The 17,839-nt window shown below is 42.1% G+C and overlaps 1 pseudogene; it reads left to right on the forward strand.

The window, feature by feature from the left end:
• The first annotated feature begins 394 nt into the window (after positions 1-394).
• LOC120519249 lies at positions 395-3,336 on the forward strand (annotated as a pseudogene).
• Positions 3,337-17,839: the final 14,503 nt, after the last annotated feature.

Genomic DNA, 17,839 nt, shown 5'->3' on the forward strand with positions numbered 1-17,839 from the left:
TCAGTCCTCATGGTTTACAGGCTTCACATGGAAGAATTAGATGATGATGGCCATGTGGAAATTTGGCTTTCAATCCAATAATGTGGTGACTGCAAGGTGCCTTGATCAGGTGGTGGTGGCGCAGATCGCCATCACAGAAAACTATAAAAAAGAACATCAGGGGATAGACTGGATTGTGGAGCCATGATAAAAATGATAATTAAATGCATATACAGAATATCAAACTCCGCTATTGCTGGTCCCAAGCCCGGATGAAAAAGGAGGAGGGTTGGGCGTTGGGCTAGCAACCCCACCCCATAAAACCCCAAATCTATAGAAATGCCAAAAAGAGAAACAGAGACTAACTTCCTGGAAGATGAAGGATCTCCGACATCTCAGAGACGCATGACGCTAGATGATGAAAACCGAAAGGAAACCACCGAGCCGACTACCCTTCTTTCAACCAGGAGAACCCTTATCGGCATGGAATATCAGGACCATGTATGAGACAGGCAAGATGGCACAGGTAGCTGCCGAGATGAAAAAGAACAACCTGATCATGCTAGGCATCAGTTAAACCAGATGGACACAAGTCGGACAGAGAAAACTAACAACAGGAGAGCTGTTGCTGCACTCCGGGCATGAAGAGAGTAATGCACCCCATACGCAGGGAGTAGGCTTCATGTTGTCCAAACAAGCACAGAGGGCACTGATTGGATGGGAGGTGCACTTCCCAGAATTATCACAGCATCCTTCAGAACTAAACACAAGAAGATAAAACTCGATGTCATCCAGAGTTACGCTCCAACCAGTTCTACAACAGACTGCAGAAAATCGTAGAGACATTTGAGCCAGAGACATCATCATCCTTATGGGAGACTTCAACGCCAAGATTGGACCTGATAACACCGGATATGAACAAGTCATTGGGATCCATGGGCTGGGAGTAATAAACGATAATGGAGCGAGATTTATGGAACTGTGTGCGCTCAATAACCTGGTCATCCATCTTTCCTCACAAGCGGATCCACAAAAGTACCTGGGTATCACCGGACAACTTGACAGAGAACCAGATTGACCACATCTGCATTAGCAAGAAGTTTAGAAGATCCCTTCAGGATGTTAGAGTTAGAAGAGGAGCAGATGTGGCTTCCAACCACCACTTATTAGTAGCCAGCATGCAGCTGAAGTTGAAGAGGAACTGGAAGGAAACAACACAGTGTAGAGTGAAGTATGATGTCAGCCGTCTAAAGATCTCCAGCGTCAGGGAAGAGTTTGGACTACAGTTGAAGAACAAGTTTAAGGTGCTACAAGAACTGCACCAGGAAGAGGAAGGAAGTAGTGTACAGATCAGTTGGCAGGCAGTAAAAGAGACACTGAGAACAGCCTATCAAGAAGTGGTCAGAATGAAGAAACATCATCACAAAGAGTGGATCACTCTGACTGTGGCCTTGGGAAAGATAGAAGAGAGGAAACAGAAGAAAGTGGCAGTCAACAACAGCAGGACTAGGGCATCAAAAGCTAAGGCCCAAGAGGAATATGCAGAAGCCCATAGAGCAGTGAAGAAGAGCATTAGGAAGGACAAGAAAGACTAAATAGACAGACTAGCAGCTGAAGCAGAACAGGCAGTGTACAACGGCAACATGAAGCAGCTGTATGGCACAACTAAGAAACTATCTGGAAAGTACAACAGGCCTGAGCGACCCGTCAAAGACAAGGAGGGAAAGGCCATCATAGGACTAGAGCAGCAGATGAATAGATGGTCTGAACATTTTGAGGAGCTTTTGAACAGACTAGTACCACCAAACCCTCCAGACATCAACCCAGCCAACGAAGATCTTCCCATCAATTGCGGTAAGCCAACCAGAGAAGAGATCAGGAAGGCCATCACCCTGATGAAGAACAGGAAAGCAGCTGGCAGAAGCCCAGAAAGTAGACCTGGAAGCATCGGTGGAGATGCTGTACCCCCTTTTTGAGAAGATCTGGGAAGAGGAAGAGATACCGACTGACTGAAAGGAGGGTTACCTAGTCAAGCTTCCAAAAAAAGGGGACCTCAGTAACTGTAACAACTACAGAGGCATCAAACTTCTGTCAGTGCCAGGCAAGGTCTTCAACCAGATCCTCCTAGAACAGATGAAGGACATCGTCAAACCACAACTACAAGACGAGCAAGCAGGCTTCCGCAGAATCGATCATGCACGGACCAGATTGCAATGCTGTGTATCATAGTCGAGCAGTCCTTAGAGTGGAACACACCATTATACATCAACTTTGTCGACTATGAGAACGCGTTTGATAGTCTGGATCGAGGGTCCCTGTGAAAGCTCCTCTGGCACTACGGCATCCCAGCCAAGGTGGTCAACCTAATCAAGAGCTCATACGAGGGAATAACCTGCAGAGTGATCCACGGAGGGCAGCTTACCAACAGCTTCCAAGTGAAGACGGGAGTCCGACAGGGATGCTTGTTATCCCTGTTCCTCTTCCTCATCGCTATCGGCTGGATCATGAAGACATCCACCAGTGAACGCAGGAATGGAATCCAGTGGACCTTGTAGAGCCAATTGGAAGACTTAAGAGTTTGCCAATGATCTTGCACTTCTCTCCCACAGTCAGCAGCAGATGCAAGAAAAGACCAGAGTATTGGCAGCCACATCATCACAGGTTGGACTCAACATCCACACGGAGAAGACCAAGATTCTTAAGACCAATTCCAACAGCAACAACCCAGTCACACTGAATGGAAGTTCCCTGGAGGAGATACAGTCCTTCACCTACCTTGGCAGATTCATCGACCAGCAGGGTGGAACAGATACAGATGTCAAGGCAAGGATCGGCAAAGCAAGAGCCGCCTTCATCCAGCTCAAGAACATCTGGGATTCCAGAGAACTGACCTTGACCACCAAGATATGTCTGTTCAACACCAATGTGAAATCAGTACTGTTGTACAGGGCCGAAACCTGGAGGACAACCAAAACCACCACCCGAAGAATCCAGACATTCATTAACACCTGTCTCAGAAAGATCCTCCATAATCGCTAGCCAGACACCATCAGTAACACCAACCTATGGGGAAGGACCTGCCAACCTTCAGTAGAAGCAGAAATCTGGAAGAGAAGATGGGGATGGATAAGGCAAACACTACGTAAACCGCAAACTAGCATCACCAGACAGGCTCTCAGATGGAACCCCAAGGAAAGCGGAAAAGAGGCCGTCCAAAAAACACCTGGCAACCTCGAGGCAGACATCACAAGGATGGGCTACACCTGGAGTCAACTAGAAAGAATGGCCCAGGACAGAAATCTCTGGAGATCTACCTTTGGTGGCCCATACCCCGGAAGGGGTGGAGGGCATAAGTAAGTACAGAATATCAGGGTTACACTAAAATGAAGCTATAAGAAAGCCATATTAAAATAATGTTTTTTATCAGTTTTTTAAAATGCTCCACCTTATTAGCCTGGTGAATTTCTATCAGTAAGCTATTCCTGATTTCAGGTGCATAACAGCAGAAGGCTGCCTCACCACTTCTTTTGAGTTTAGCTACTGGAATTATAAGCAGACACTCATTTGAAGATCGAAGGTTACGATTTGGAGTGTAATGTAAGAGGTGTGAGCGCTGAAGTTGAAAACAACGGAAGAACTTAAACCCAATTAAAGTAAAAAAAATTTCTTTATTCTTAATTCTTGGTGAGTAGAGACAATGTGAGACTGCCTCTTTCCAACTCAGTCAACTGATTTGGATTTTGGCAGAATATCTAAAGTAAACCTGTTCTCTCTTTTATATCCTAGAAAAGAAAAAAAAACCCTAGCAGTTCATTCTGAGGTTATACATAGCTTAGGTTAAATCTTAATTTATGATATACTGGAATGTTCTTAAACCTGAAACAAACAGCCATTTGCATTCCTAAGGAATACACCCTTCAAATTATACACACTTAGAATCAATTTAAACTTTCTTATAGTCCATAAAGATCTTACATTCTTCACAGGGTCTTCTGATAGTATCAGAGGTCAGCCTTTCCTATAAATGATAAATGAAAGTTAGTCTCTTAATGCTGTGCACACAGCCCAACTCCTTTTCTGCATAAATCAAGAACAAATCATATAGCTCTCTGCAGCATGATCAACTCAAAACACAGTCCTTGATATCTGTGAGTTAAATAATAATGTTTTCTCTTCCTCAGTTCCCCCCTTTGCACATAAAATGTGCACATGAGAATGATCAGACCCAATCATCTGGAACAATATCATCATATTCAGAAGAGGGAGAAAGTTCTGGAAGCAAAGGGTTGTAATCAGGGTTTTGGGAATTGTCAGCATGAAGAAAATAGGCTTTTGTGAGAGAGGTGTCAATAAGCCTCTGAAGGAGGCCATGAATACAGGGATGAGGCAGCAACCACAAACCTTGAGATCATGTTGCTGAGCCTTCCAGGGCTGATAACCCCAGTCATAGGTACACATATTTTTCAGCCCTAGTCCATTGTTCATGGCTGCCGGTTCCACAAGGAGCAACAGTACAAAAGGCAACCTGGAGTTAGGTAGTCTTCCTACTTGGAAAGTTAGTGTGGGAAGGTCCCCATAAGTTCGTTGTCGCATGTTCAAGGGGACAGAAAAGTTATTAATAATAGAACTAAGAATGCCATTCTTTGCAATGTGAGACGTGGATCCAGGCAGGAAGTCCTTCGACTTTAACAGCATGAGGTGCAGATAACAGCACCTGGAATGGTCCCTCCAACGAGGTTGATGCCAATGTTTCCTTGGTGTCTCTGACCAGTATCCAGGTTCCAAGGGGGATCTGGAACTCCATTGGTGGGGGACTGGTCCACCAAGCCTTGTTAACTTGTTCATGGACTTCCTTCAGGGAAGCTCGGAGACCTGCAAGACTAGAGAGAAGATCATTGTCCACAGTATGCAGAGTAACATTTCCGATAACCATGCCAACGTGCATGGGGCGTCCAGTTAAAATTTCAAATGGTGATAGTCCCAACTGCCGATGTGTTCTTCCTCTCAACCCCATCAAGGCCAGGGATATAGCATCTGGCCAGGTTAAGTTTGTCTGTTCACAGATTTTTGCCAATTTTGATTTTAGGGTACCATTGCACCTTTCTACAATACCTCCACTTTGAGGATGGTATTTGCAGTAATGATGCACATTTATCTGAGCCAAGTAGTCAGCTCATTTATTACAGAATTCACAAAGTGGGTTCCGTTATCGGTATGCAGTTTCTGTGATATTCCCCATCTTGGAATGATTTCTTTTATTAAAGCTTTAGCCACAGTTTTTGCATCTGCATGTTTAGAGAAAACTTCCACTTATCGGGAGAACACATCGACAATTACCAAGCAATAACGGTAGCCTTTAGATGGTGTTAATTCAATGAAATCCATTTGGAGGTGTTCAAAGGGACCCATTGGGTTAGGAGTGACGATGGGGCTTACCTGAGTACCTTTACCTACATTAAACCTTTGGCATAGTGCGCATCGTCAGCAGAATTGTTCAGCATATGTAGAGAACCTGTGGTTTCCCAATGCGCTCGACATCCTGAGTCATAGTGTCTTTTCCTGCATGATCCAGGCCGTGTGAGAATTTGCCATTCCTGGAAAAGAAGCCTTTGGGAGGAAAGGTTTGTTAGTTTGCTTATGGGTCCAGACCCCAGCAGAGAGGGATCCTTCTTGGGACCACTTTATCCTTTCTCGATCAGTGGTAGCTCTCTGTAAAGAAATAATTTGATTATCAGGGTCTTTGTCATCTTCTGTTGGAATAAAGAGACTGGTGTGTTATTACAGGCGGCCTGTTTAGCAAAATGGTCAGCCAGTTCATTTCCTTGGCTGACTGGGTTTTGTTTCCCAGTAATGGGCTTGGCATTTAAGTATTGCCAGTTTTGATGGTTCTGTTATAGCTTGAGAAGGGATTCCACTAATTTCTGGTGTTGTATGGGCTTACCAGTACTGGTTTTGAATCCCCTTAATTTCCATAATGCCCCATGATCATGGAAGACTCCAAAGGCAGATCTGGAATCTGTGTAAATGGTTATGACCTTCCTTTCAGACAACTGGCAAGCTCGAGTGAGAGCTATTAGCTCAGCTGCTTGTGCACTTAAACTAGAAGAAATTCGGTTTGCTTCAAGTAAGTGGTCTTCCTTGACCACTGTAACTGGTGGAGAGTGTTCTGTCGTCCAATCCCAAGGAACAGCCATCCTCATAAAGAATTTCTCCTGTTTCTAGTAGAGTTTCCTGGAGGTCCGGACTAGGTTTCAGGACCTTTGTTATCTCATCCTGGCAGTTATGTGGTTCCCCTCTCCCTCAGTGGGAAGTAGGGTAGCCGGATTTATAGTTGAGCATCTTTCAATAGTGACATTTGACAGGGTACAGAGCACATTTTAATAGTGTATTGCCCTTACAGTAGTGAGGTAGTTCACCATGTTTCCCTCACTTGTTCATGCACTCTATCTGTAAGGCACTACGCAGACCTGCAAGCCTTTTCCTACATTAAATCTTCGCCATAATGTAGACCTCTTACAGAACTGATCAGCAAAGTTAGAAAAACCCCGGGCGTGACAGTATTGTTGCACCTGTGCCATCATTGCATCTTCTGGAAGGGTGGGCCAAACCATGCGCAGCCTTTGCAATTCCTAGAAAGAAAGCTTTTGGGAAAAAGGATGTTTAGTTAATGGATGGATCTAAATTCCTTTCAGAGCTTTATCTGATCCCTCTTTCTGCAACGTCTTTATCTCCTTTTCCGTTGCTACAGTTCATAGAGATAGTACTGCATCCTTGTGTGACTCTTGTTCCTCCTTCTGTAATAGAAATAAAGAAGTTAGTGGTGAAGTAGGATCCTGGGCGGCTTTCTTTGCCCACGTCTGCTTGCGCATTTCCCTCACTTACTGGATTCGTCTTCCCTGTGTGAGCTTGACACGTCACTACATAAGCGCACCTGTCAAATGAGATGTTTTTGTCTGTACTAAGATGGAATGTACAGCATGTGGTACCTTAACAGTTAATAAACTCATGAGAACAACATCTGAGCATGCTAATATGGCCTCTGTTATTGCATCAGCTGCTTTCAAACAGGCCGGGATTGTAGCGGCCACTGGATCCAGTTTTATTTATTAATTTTTTTTAGAATAGTATGTGACCGGTCATTGTCTATTTCCTTGTTGTTGAGTTAATACTGCAGTCATACACCCCCCTTTCTCGTCCACAAACAGAGTGAAAGACGAGACTACCGTAGTCCGGAACTCTTAACGCAGGCGCAGACATAAAATTTAGTTTATATCAGTTAAAGCCTTCTCAGCCTGCTCCGTCCATGAAATTTTATCAGTCAAAACCAAATTAGAAGAGGTCGCTAATTCTTGGAGTGGCTGTGCTTTTCAGCAAAAAAAATCTTTTTTAACCCATTGCCGGCAATATCAATATCATAACATTCCAAGAACAGACATAACTTGCCGTCTTGCAGACTGTGCACATTCCCCTGAAGTCAAATCATGACTCAGGTATTTCATTTTTCTTTCAACCCGTTGCAACTTTTTCCGGAACACTTTGTGCCCGATTTCCGCTAGGAAGACCAACAAAGCCTTTGTGTCTTCTTCGCATTATTCCTGAGCCTCAGAACATAAAAGCAACTCATCTACATATTACACCAGACACCACCCCCCTTTGGCCAATAACCTTTCAACTTTTTATCTTTTCTAGTTCTTGTCCACACAACACGAACATGCACACACACTCACATGCACGCACACAGAGCCTCTGTATATCCCTCGGCATCACAGTTCAGGTCCAACACTTCCCTTTAAAAGTGAATGCGAACCAGAACTGAGACTCAGGGTGTACAGTAATTGAAAAGAAAGCATTCACAAGATCAGTAACAGAAAACCACATAGCAGTGGCGGGACAGTACAGAGAATAGTGGAAGGTTTGAGACTATAGGAGTCCTAGGGTGTATAGCAGCATTGACTCCATGGAGGTCCTGAATGAATCGTCATGAATCATATGCTTTCTAACTGGAAGAATAGGAAAGTATTGGATCAGAATAATAGCACCCGCTTAACTAAATCAGCATAAACAATTGTAATACCAGTCCCAGCCTCAAACGAAATAAGATATTGTGCACAATGTAAACGGAAGGATGACTTTGGGAAAATGACCAAGGGTTCAGCATGAGCTATTCAGACAAAATATTATTTCCCTTGTACCCAGAGAGATGAGTGGAGCAAATCTAACTAAAAATTTTAAGGGTAAACAGCATGGGTTTAGGTGGAGAAGTGAAAGATAAATGACAGAACGGACTGGGTTACAGGTACAACTAGTTCTACTGCTATTTTCTTAACAGATCTATCTAGGTGAACTAAATGTTAGGTCCCACATACTCCCAATCCTCCCCTTCTGGACATGCTATTACCAATTGTCTCACATTATGCCACTGAAAACGAGAGGATTTAGCAATGAGGATATGTGGTAAAACCACTCCAGAAGAAAAGCAATTGTTGTAAAAAGAGAAATACTGCTCCAGCCAGTTTTGCTGAGATATAACAGTTCGTTAGGCAAATAGTCTCTTTTTCTGAAAACAGCAGCTGAAAAGTCCAAGAGTCAGACTTCATCATAATACAGTCCAAAAATCATGCAATACAGTAAAATGATTTTGAATACTGTAATCAACGAGGAACCCAGGACAGCAGAGATTTTTGCTGTTTTGACAAACATGAACAATCAAGGCAGCATACAAGCATGTAATGGTGGTGGTCAGTGCAAGGCGTGTGCTGTTCTGATGCAACCTTCACTCCTTATTTGTAACTGAAATGCAAAGGCACAGGCGGACCATCAAGTCTTGTCAAAGTTCACTGGGCATTAGAGGGCTAATATATTTTGCTTTTATTTGTGCTCGTAACTGTCCACTGAACACTGAACTGGCCACTATCAACCCCTGTGCGTCCCAGAGTCTCTGTCCATTGCACTCTCACATCATTTCAGCCTGATGAGCTTTCCTTCTAAGGACCTGAATCCATTCTGCAGTATTTGGCTTATATATGTCATCTAATTGTTTCAGCAATTCCTGCACCACCTCTTTTAATTCTTGCAGGTCCCAGTTTCTTTGCACCATGAAGGTGGGACAGTTTTAATCTGAGTCAGGCTGTTGTACATTATATTGCGGAAAGGGCACTTGTATTAATGGTGCTTGAAATTCCATCCTTTCATATTCATGTTTTTGACCCTGGGGTCAGAATCGGGTCATATTAGGCATCCCTTTCCCGCTTCTTCATCCCTCTCTGGCTGAAACTGTTCATTTTAAAATCATGGGACCATCTTCTTCCTCTCCCCCATTAATTCCTCCAGCTGCCCCAAGGGGTGGTGATGGACTTTTGTCCTCAAAGGGAGTTTAAACGCATGCTGTCACTAAATCAAGGTATAATCTTCTTCTTTTTATATATTTTTATTTATTTATTCTTCCTTCTTTCATCCGACTTTTGGGACAGTTCTTGCATTATCAAGAACAACTTTTCTTTTCTGCAATAAGTTTAATTTGGCTTTGCAGTCCCTCATTGCACTTCTGCATCGCTTTCAGGGCTCTATCTTTAATTATCAATTCCCATCTATTAAACATTTCCATTTTCTACCACAGCACCCTCGTGCTTTTCTATGTACAATCTACCTAACTTCCTGTATTTCACTCATATCACCAGAGCCTTCTACTGGCCACCTGCCCCTGCTCTGTTCATTACAATTTACAATTTTTTTTTTTTAAATCTAACCCTGTTTTCTGTTTTCTGTTCTTGGAGAGCGCTTTTTTTTCCTTGGTATGTTTTCGAAAACAATCCTCCAAACAGAGGCTCCTCATTCACACGCTGTTTTTTCAATTTCTTTCTTTAGTGAATCCCCGACCGGGAGGTACTTTCCCTTTTATTAAATTTCCACCTCTCCCTTCTAATTATAAGTCTACTTAAGACTCCGTCTCATTCCAAGAGGCGCTCTTATCGTTACATCCCAGTACCTCTCCCGGACGGTAAAGCAATTGTACACAGCGGTCACCCTTATTCCTGTCTGCAATTCGCACCTTCACTCGGGTTCTCCAACACGAAGGAAACTGTTCCAAATAAACAGTGGAAGTAACACCCGAGGAAGACATAAATAGTTCAATCAATTAGTCTTTATTCAGTCACAGATGAGTTGATTCATGCTTTCTGTTTCTCAAAGGAGTTTTTTGCTAAACCAGCCCCAATTGTCGCTTCACTCCCGGTCCCTCCTGTTCCCCGGTCCACCGGGACGATCAGCCTGATTAGCGGACTGACAGTTTCACCCGAAGGCCGCTGGTTACCGCTGTTTAGGTGATCATTTCCCTGAGTGACCCATTGAGTTCAGAATATAACCAGACCGTTAGAGCAAAGAGTCTCGCCCTCCGCACAGTACCTTTTCCGATCACGAAATGTTCAGTTATTTATCTATTCTTCCCACTCCCTTCCTTTATTTTACTTTTAAGCCTCTAAGAGACTTCTTCTTCATTTCCTAGGGAGAGAACTAACTCATGTCCTTAACATTCATAATCTTTACACTGTTTTATTTCCGAGAGCTTATCTATACATTCCGGTCCTCTCACTGCCTGGTTTCTCTTCCCCAGTCGAACTCCCTCGGTCTACTCACCAAGAATTTTTCCTCCCGCCTGGAAGTTCCTAGTTTACTCAACTTTCAGGAAGAATCAGAGGAAGTCAATGATTCCCCATGCAGGAGTCGCCCGAGGCAGGCCAGTCCTAACTTTTTCCGGATATGGTCCTCCCGACCCGGCCGGTGTCGGTCCTTTTTCCAGTCTTCTGGACGATCACGCTCAAGGAGTCGCTTGGCCTCTGCCCCACGTTGGGTGCCAAAAACTGTGAGCGCTGAAGTCGAAAACAACGGAAGAACTTAAACCCAATTAAAGTAAAAATAATTTCTTTATTCTTAATTCTTGGTGAGTAGAGAGAATGTGAGACTGTCTCTTTCCAACTCAGTCAACTGATTTGGATTTTGGCAGAATATCTAAAGTAAACCTGTTCTCTCTTTTATATCCTAGAAAAGAAAAAAAACCCTAGCAGTTCATTCTGAGGTTATACATAGCTTAGGTTAAATCTTAATTTATGATATACTGGAATGTTCTTAAACCTGAAACAAACAGCCATTTGCATTCCTAAGGAATACACCCTTATAATTATACACACTTAGAATCAATTTAAACTTTATTATAGTCCATAAAGATCTTACATTCTTCACAGGGTCTTCTGATAGTATCAGAGGTCAGCCTTTCCTATAAATGATAAAAGTTAGTCCCTTAATGCTGTGCACACAGCCCAACTCCTTTTCTGCATAAATCAGGAACAAATCATATAGCTCTCTGCAGCATGATCAACTCAAAACACAGTCCTTGATATCTGTGTGTTAAATAATAATGTTTCTCTTCCTCAGAGGCATTCCAAATATAGGATGGAGCAAGATTATTTAAGGGTTTGTAAACCATAAGCAGTATTGTAAAGTCAGTTCTAAATGGCACAGGTAACCAGTATAGTGACATCAAAACTGGAAAGATTTGCTCGGATTTTCTTTTCCTAATTAAGATTCTAGCAGCTGCATTCTACACTAGTTGCAATCGATGGATGTATTTTTGGGTAGTCCCGAAAGAAGTGCATTAAAGTAATCTAGTCGACTAAAAACAAAAGTGTGAACTAATTTTTCAGCATCTTGCAAAGTTATGAGGGATGTAATTTTTGCTATATTTTTTAAGTGAAAAAAATGCTGTCCTGGGGTATCATGCATAAACGGAGTGTACTGCCATTTCCACACTCACAATATAAAAACAAATTTTGGCGTAAAGCCATGCACATTGTAATGGCAGTTCAATTCATTGTGCAAGCAAGTTTTCAGCTCAGTTTTGCAAACTGGTGGCACCCACTGTCAAAGCAGTGCTACTGTTCCTGTATGGTTTCCTTTTATTTTTTAGATTCTCATCCCTGACATGGCTTAATCAAATACACTGAAATTAACCGCATATCATTTATTAGTTTAAGGCATCTGATTGTAATGAACCTGTAACAATATAATGGTCCACAGAATGGTCAAACTATTCCAAATACCGTAGCTGCTTTAGCGTTGTTATTCTCAGTGCACCACTCAAAGTACAGTGGAACCTCGGTTTACGAGTAACTTGGTTTACGAGTGTTTTGCAAGACGAGCAAAAATTTTTAATAAAGTTTGACTTGATAAACGAGCGATGTCTTGCAATACGAGTAGTATGGATACACTTTGTCTGCTGAGCGTCATGTGATCACAACTGAGCTGATGGTTCTTCTGTCTCTCTCCTTATCTCGCTCGCTCACCCGCCCAGCATGTCTCTCTCTCTCTCCTTATCTCACTCGCTCATCCAGCGCGTCACTCTCTCTCTCTCTCCTTAGCTCGCTCGCTCGCCCAGCTCATCTTTCTCTCTCTCTCCCTATCTCGCTCGCCTGTCTCTCTCTCTCTCTGGCAATCGTCTCATATTCTCCGTCTGAGTCTGTGTGCCTCACTCATATAGTCAACATCCGTATGAGCGTATACTGTTTACTACAGCATTGTGACTGTGTGTGTGTGCGCTGTGAAGTGCGAGTCCCCATCTTGCTCCCCAAAACACTAAGCTGAGTCTCAATACTTTAACACCAGCTTTATTCAGCTTAAAACAGCAACAGCGCGATTGCTTTGGGACGCTCTTCCGCGTGTCGTCCCATTAGGTGGAATCCCACATGAGTTTAGAAACTCACACCAGCCATGATTCTTTTTAAAGGTAAAGTTCAGGTTAATTTGTATTATGTATTTTACTTTATATTTTGTATTAATCATTTTTATATGAATAGTTTTGGGTTGTGGAACGAATCATCTGAGTTTCCATTATTTCTTATGGGGAAATTTGCTTTGATATACGAGTGCTTTGGATTGCGAGCACGTTTCCGGAATGAATTATGCTCGCAAAATGAGGTCCCACTGTATTTTAACTCAATGTATCTGAGTATGGAATCACAACTCTACAGAAGCTGATCAGAAAGAGCATTATTGGGATACAGCATCTAGCACACTGCCTCAGCCATGCGCACAGTCTATGTGAACTGTTCCCATACGGCAAACGCTTTGGAGCCTATCTGCACTAAATGTACATGTACTGTATATCGTACTTATGCTTTCATATTGTATATTTTTATTGTTTTTTATCATATTATTATTTCATCATTTTATAGGAAAATAAGTTTATGGAGGATTTGCCTATTGAATCACAATAACAATAAAGGAATTCAATTCAATTCAATAGAAGAAATCGCGTATTTACATATGATTACGACTGGCTCCTAAGTCGATTTAGATTTCCAAGCGCTATCTTCTTGGAGCTCTTCATATCATTTTTAAGATGAAATACAGTAAAGTATGTTTATTACATTATACAGATACATTTTAAACTTCATTTAAAAAATGTATATTGTTAATAATTAAACGTGAGAACGCGGTGGCGCAGTGGTAGCGATGATCTGACGCTTCGTTCAGGGATTGTTCCTGCCTCATGCTGTATGCTTGCAGAGACTGGCGTGACCCTGGATTGGTAGATGGGTGGAATAATTAAACATGTACTATGAACATATTTCATTGTTCCTTAAAGGTTTTGAAGAATCAGCATTCTAAGCTTACAGATGTCTTGACATTTATTACAGAGCTGATTGTGTGGTTATTGGTTACTTGGAGAAAGAAAAGGAAGAACAGGAATTGGGGGTTAGTACATTTGAAAGAGACAGTACTGCTACATTAAATTATTTAATCGAGGGTCACATGCACCGCAGCAAGCATCTTGCAAGAATCAGGAACAATCTCTGGACGGGGGCGGCAGGTCATTGCTATCACTGTGTGTGTTATCTCAGATCAAAAAGGCCAGTTTTTTCAATAGATAATCACCACACTCGCAGTTTAAAGAGGGGTCGTGGTAGTTTGGCCGGAGTGGTTCCTGGAAGCTGTGTGAGGCGGGCGGTTCCTTGCTTATGTGCACAGGTGAGGAATCATCCGCATCTGTAATTAAAAGCCAGGAGCTGCTAATCGCCACACCTGAGCCACGTCCCCGTAATATACAGGAGAAGTGCGGTGGAATGGAAAAATAAAGGACATAGACAAAAAAAGTGAGTAGAGGTTAAGGAAGAGAAACGCTGGAAACAAAGGAGCCGGTGCGCTAGTGTGAGAGAAAGAAAGAGCGAGCAAGAGCAGACTCACTAATGTTTGCAGGCAGCTGGGAGAGGCAAGCCCTAGCGGAGTGTTTGGCCGGCACCCAGGAGCCGACGGTAGTGGTCACTCCTGCTGAGCATTTGTGTGGATCAGGAGTGACCGGGAGAAGGTTGGCTCGCCGCATAAGGCTGAGAAGGAAGCAGGAGTCTGAGATTTTTTGTGGAACCACAGCGTGAGCTCCCTGGTCATTGGTGGAAGCCAAGTCTTTAATGGATTATTTTATAATTGAACTTTATGCACTGCATTATTTATTTGGACACTGTTTTGGTTTTGTTTAAAATAAAAGCACTTTGTTAGGATATAGCGGATTGGAAAATTACTGACTGACTTTGCACATTGTGCACCATCCACTAGCTTCGTTGTTGATGTCTTCACAGTCCAGCTCATCCAATTACATTACCAACAATGTCGGGTTCCAGAGCTCCCAAACTGGAGACGACAGGCCTGGAATGGAACCCGAATCGTCACACTGCGCCATCATGCCACATGTTTAATACATGCTTTAACTCCTTTCATCATGAAAATGATATCAAGTATACATCTTAGTATTTAAATTGCTCAGAGAGCTGTAAAATCATGAATGTAATGTATTGTGTGTCCTGTCGGCATAAAAGAAAGCCCGCTTAAGAAGCACGCAGTGATTCACACACATAGAGTACATAGAAGAACACAGAATTCAAAGCATTTAATGTGCTACTTTAGTTGTGATGTTATTTGAGAAAGTAGTAAATTAAAAGATTTAAGATGAAGTTTATGATGTTCTACTTTAATAAACTACGTGATTAAAGTGGAAATTTTGAGATTAAAGTTGACTTTTTGACATTTTTCCACTGTGTCCCTATTTTGTTTTTCTTTTCTCTGCACACTAATATGCTTCCATATGACACTCAGACAATTGGCTACAACTTGCCTTTTACAGTGATTTTGAAGTCTGACCACTTCGATTTTTATTTCGGCCACTGTGCGACTTTCTGAACTTGAACTTCTGAGTTTCTCTGCCACTCTCTGTCACTCAATCAACTTCCTTTTGTTGTTTATACCACTGCTTAAACCACCAAATACTTTTTCCTTACCTCTACCTGGAATTTGCTAAAATTCCTCTTTTTTCCCTGTGCTTTTGCTATTGTCTTTTCACAGAACTTTGAACATAAGGGATTATTTATATTTATTTGCATATTCAAAGGGGCACAATTCTAGCAGGAGTCAGGGTGGGGCATCAGGCACGTGCTTTACATTTCATGCTGAACGGGATTTATGTAGTGGAAAAATGTGGAAGTTGTCATACACACAGATTTATACATCTGGATTTTTTTGTGCGTACGAACATTTCTGTTTTTGTGCGTATACCATGTTTTAGTGTGAATTCTACGCACAGAGTTATACATGAGGCTCCTTGTGATCTGATTAATATGTGATTTAAAATCAAATCAGAGTCAGTAATTACCCTTACATTCTTTACCTTTGTAAAGAGGTTTATTGAGTTTATTTCTAATATTCTCATTATATCCATTTTTGCCAGACACTAAGATTTCTGTTTTCTCCTTATTTAGTTTGAGAAAATTACTACTCATCCACTCAGAAACACAAATAAGACATTGGGTCAGTGAAACAAGAGAGTCGGGATCATCAGGTCCTTTGGTAAATACAGTTGTGTGTCGTTGGCATAGCTGTGGTAGCTCATGTTATACCTTGAGATAATCTGACCTAATGGATGCATGTAGATAGAAAACAGCAGTAGACCCAGGATAGATCCTTATGGAACACCATATAGACTATCATGTGTCATCAAAATATAATTACCACAACTAACAAGGAATTTTCTAGACTCAAATAATTTTCTAGACTCAAATAAGACTCAAACTAATTTAAGAGACTGCCAGAGAGGACCACCCACTGACTAAGGTGATTTATAAGAATATTGTGCTCAATGGTATCTCATAAGGTACTCAGATCTAGGAGGATGAGAACAGATAAATAGCCTCAATCTGCAAGTCATTTGCTACTTTAACGAGTGCAGTTTCTGTATTGTGATTTGTATTGAAACTAGTCCAGAACAGAATGTTTATTTAAGTGATCATTTAGCTGCGTAATACCTGCCTTTTTTAGGATTATATACAGGGTGGGCCATTTATATGGATACACCTTAATAAAATGGGAATGGTTGGTGATATTAACTTCCTGTTTGTGGCACATTAGTATATGTGAGGGGGAAAACTTTTCAAGATGGGTGGTGACCATGGTGGCCATTTTGAAGTCGGCCATTTTGGATCCAACTTTTGTTTTTTCAATAGGAAGAGGGTCATGTGACACATCAAACTTATTGGGAATTTCACAAGAAACACAATGGTGTGCTTGGTTTTAACGTAATTGTATTCTTTCATGAGTTATTTACAAGTTTCTGACCACTTATAAAATGTGTTCAATGTGCTGCCCATTGTGTTGGATTGTCAATGCAACCCACTTCTCCCACTCTTCACACACTGATAGCAACACCACAGGAGAAATGCTAGCGCAGGCTTTCAGTATCCATAGTAACCGTAGATGCTGCACATCTCATATCTTCACAGCATAGACAATTGCCTTCAGATGACCCCAAAGATAAAAGTCTAAGGGGGTCAGATCGGGAGACCTTGGGGGCCATTCAACTGGCCCACGACGACCAATACACTTTCCAGGAAACTGTTCATCTAGGAATGCTCGGACCTGACACCCATAATGTGGTGGTGCACCATCTTGCTGGAAAAACTCAGGAACGTGCCAGCTTCAGTGCATAAAGAGGGAAACACATCATCATGTAGCAATTTCGCATATCCAGTGGCCTTGAGGTTTCCATTGATGAAGAATGGCCCCACTATCTTTGTACCCCATATACCACACCATACCATCAATTTTTTTGTTCCAACAGTCTTGGAGGGATCTATCCAATGTGGGTTAGTGTCAGACCAATAGCGGTGGTTTTGTTTGTTAACTTCACCATTCACATAAAAGTTTGCCTCATCACTGAACAAAAACTTCTGCGTAAACTGAGGGTCCTGTTCTAATTTTTGTTTTGCCCATTCTGCAAATTCAGTGCGCCGATCTGGATCATCCTCGTTGAGATGCTGCAGTAGCTGGAATTTGTAAGGGTGCCATTTGTGAGTAGCTAATATCCGCCGAAGGGATGTTCGACTAATGCCACTCTCCAGTGACATGCGGCGAGTGCTACGCTGTGGGCTCTTGCTGAATGAAGCTAGGACAGCCACTAATGTTTCTTCATTAGTGACAGTTTTCATGTGTCCACATTTTGGCAAATCCAACACTGAACCAGTTTCACGAAACTTAGCAAGCAGTTTGCTAACTGTAGCATGGGAGATGGGTGGTCTTGTAGGGTGTCTTGCATTGAAATCTACTGCAATGACCCGGTTACTGCATTCACCAGACATCAACACAATTTCTATCCGCTCCTCATGTGTTAACCTCTGCGACATGTCAATGGCTGTAAACAAAGAGAAACTTGTAAATAACCCATGAAAGAATAAAGTTACGTTAAAACCAAGCACACCATTGTTTTTCTTGTGAAATTCCCAATAAGTTTGATGTGTCACATGACCCTCTTCCTATTGAAAAAACAAAA

The sequence above is a fragment of the Polypterus senegalus genome, unplaced genomic scaffold (assembly GCF_016835505.1).
Source record: "Polypterus senegalus isolate Bchr_013 unplaced genomic scaffold, ASM1683550v1 scaffold_5889, whole genome shotgun sequence".
NCBI classification, from domain to species: Eukaryota; Metazoa; Chordata; class Cladistia; order Polypteriformes; family Polypteridae; genus Polypterus; species Polypterus senegalus.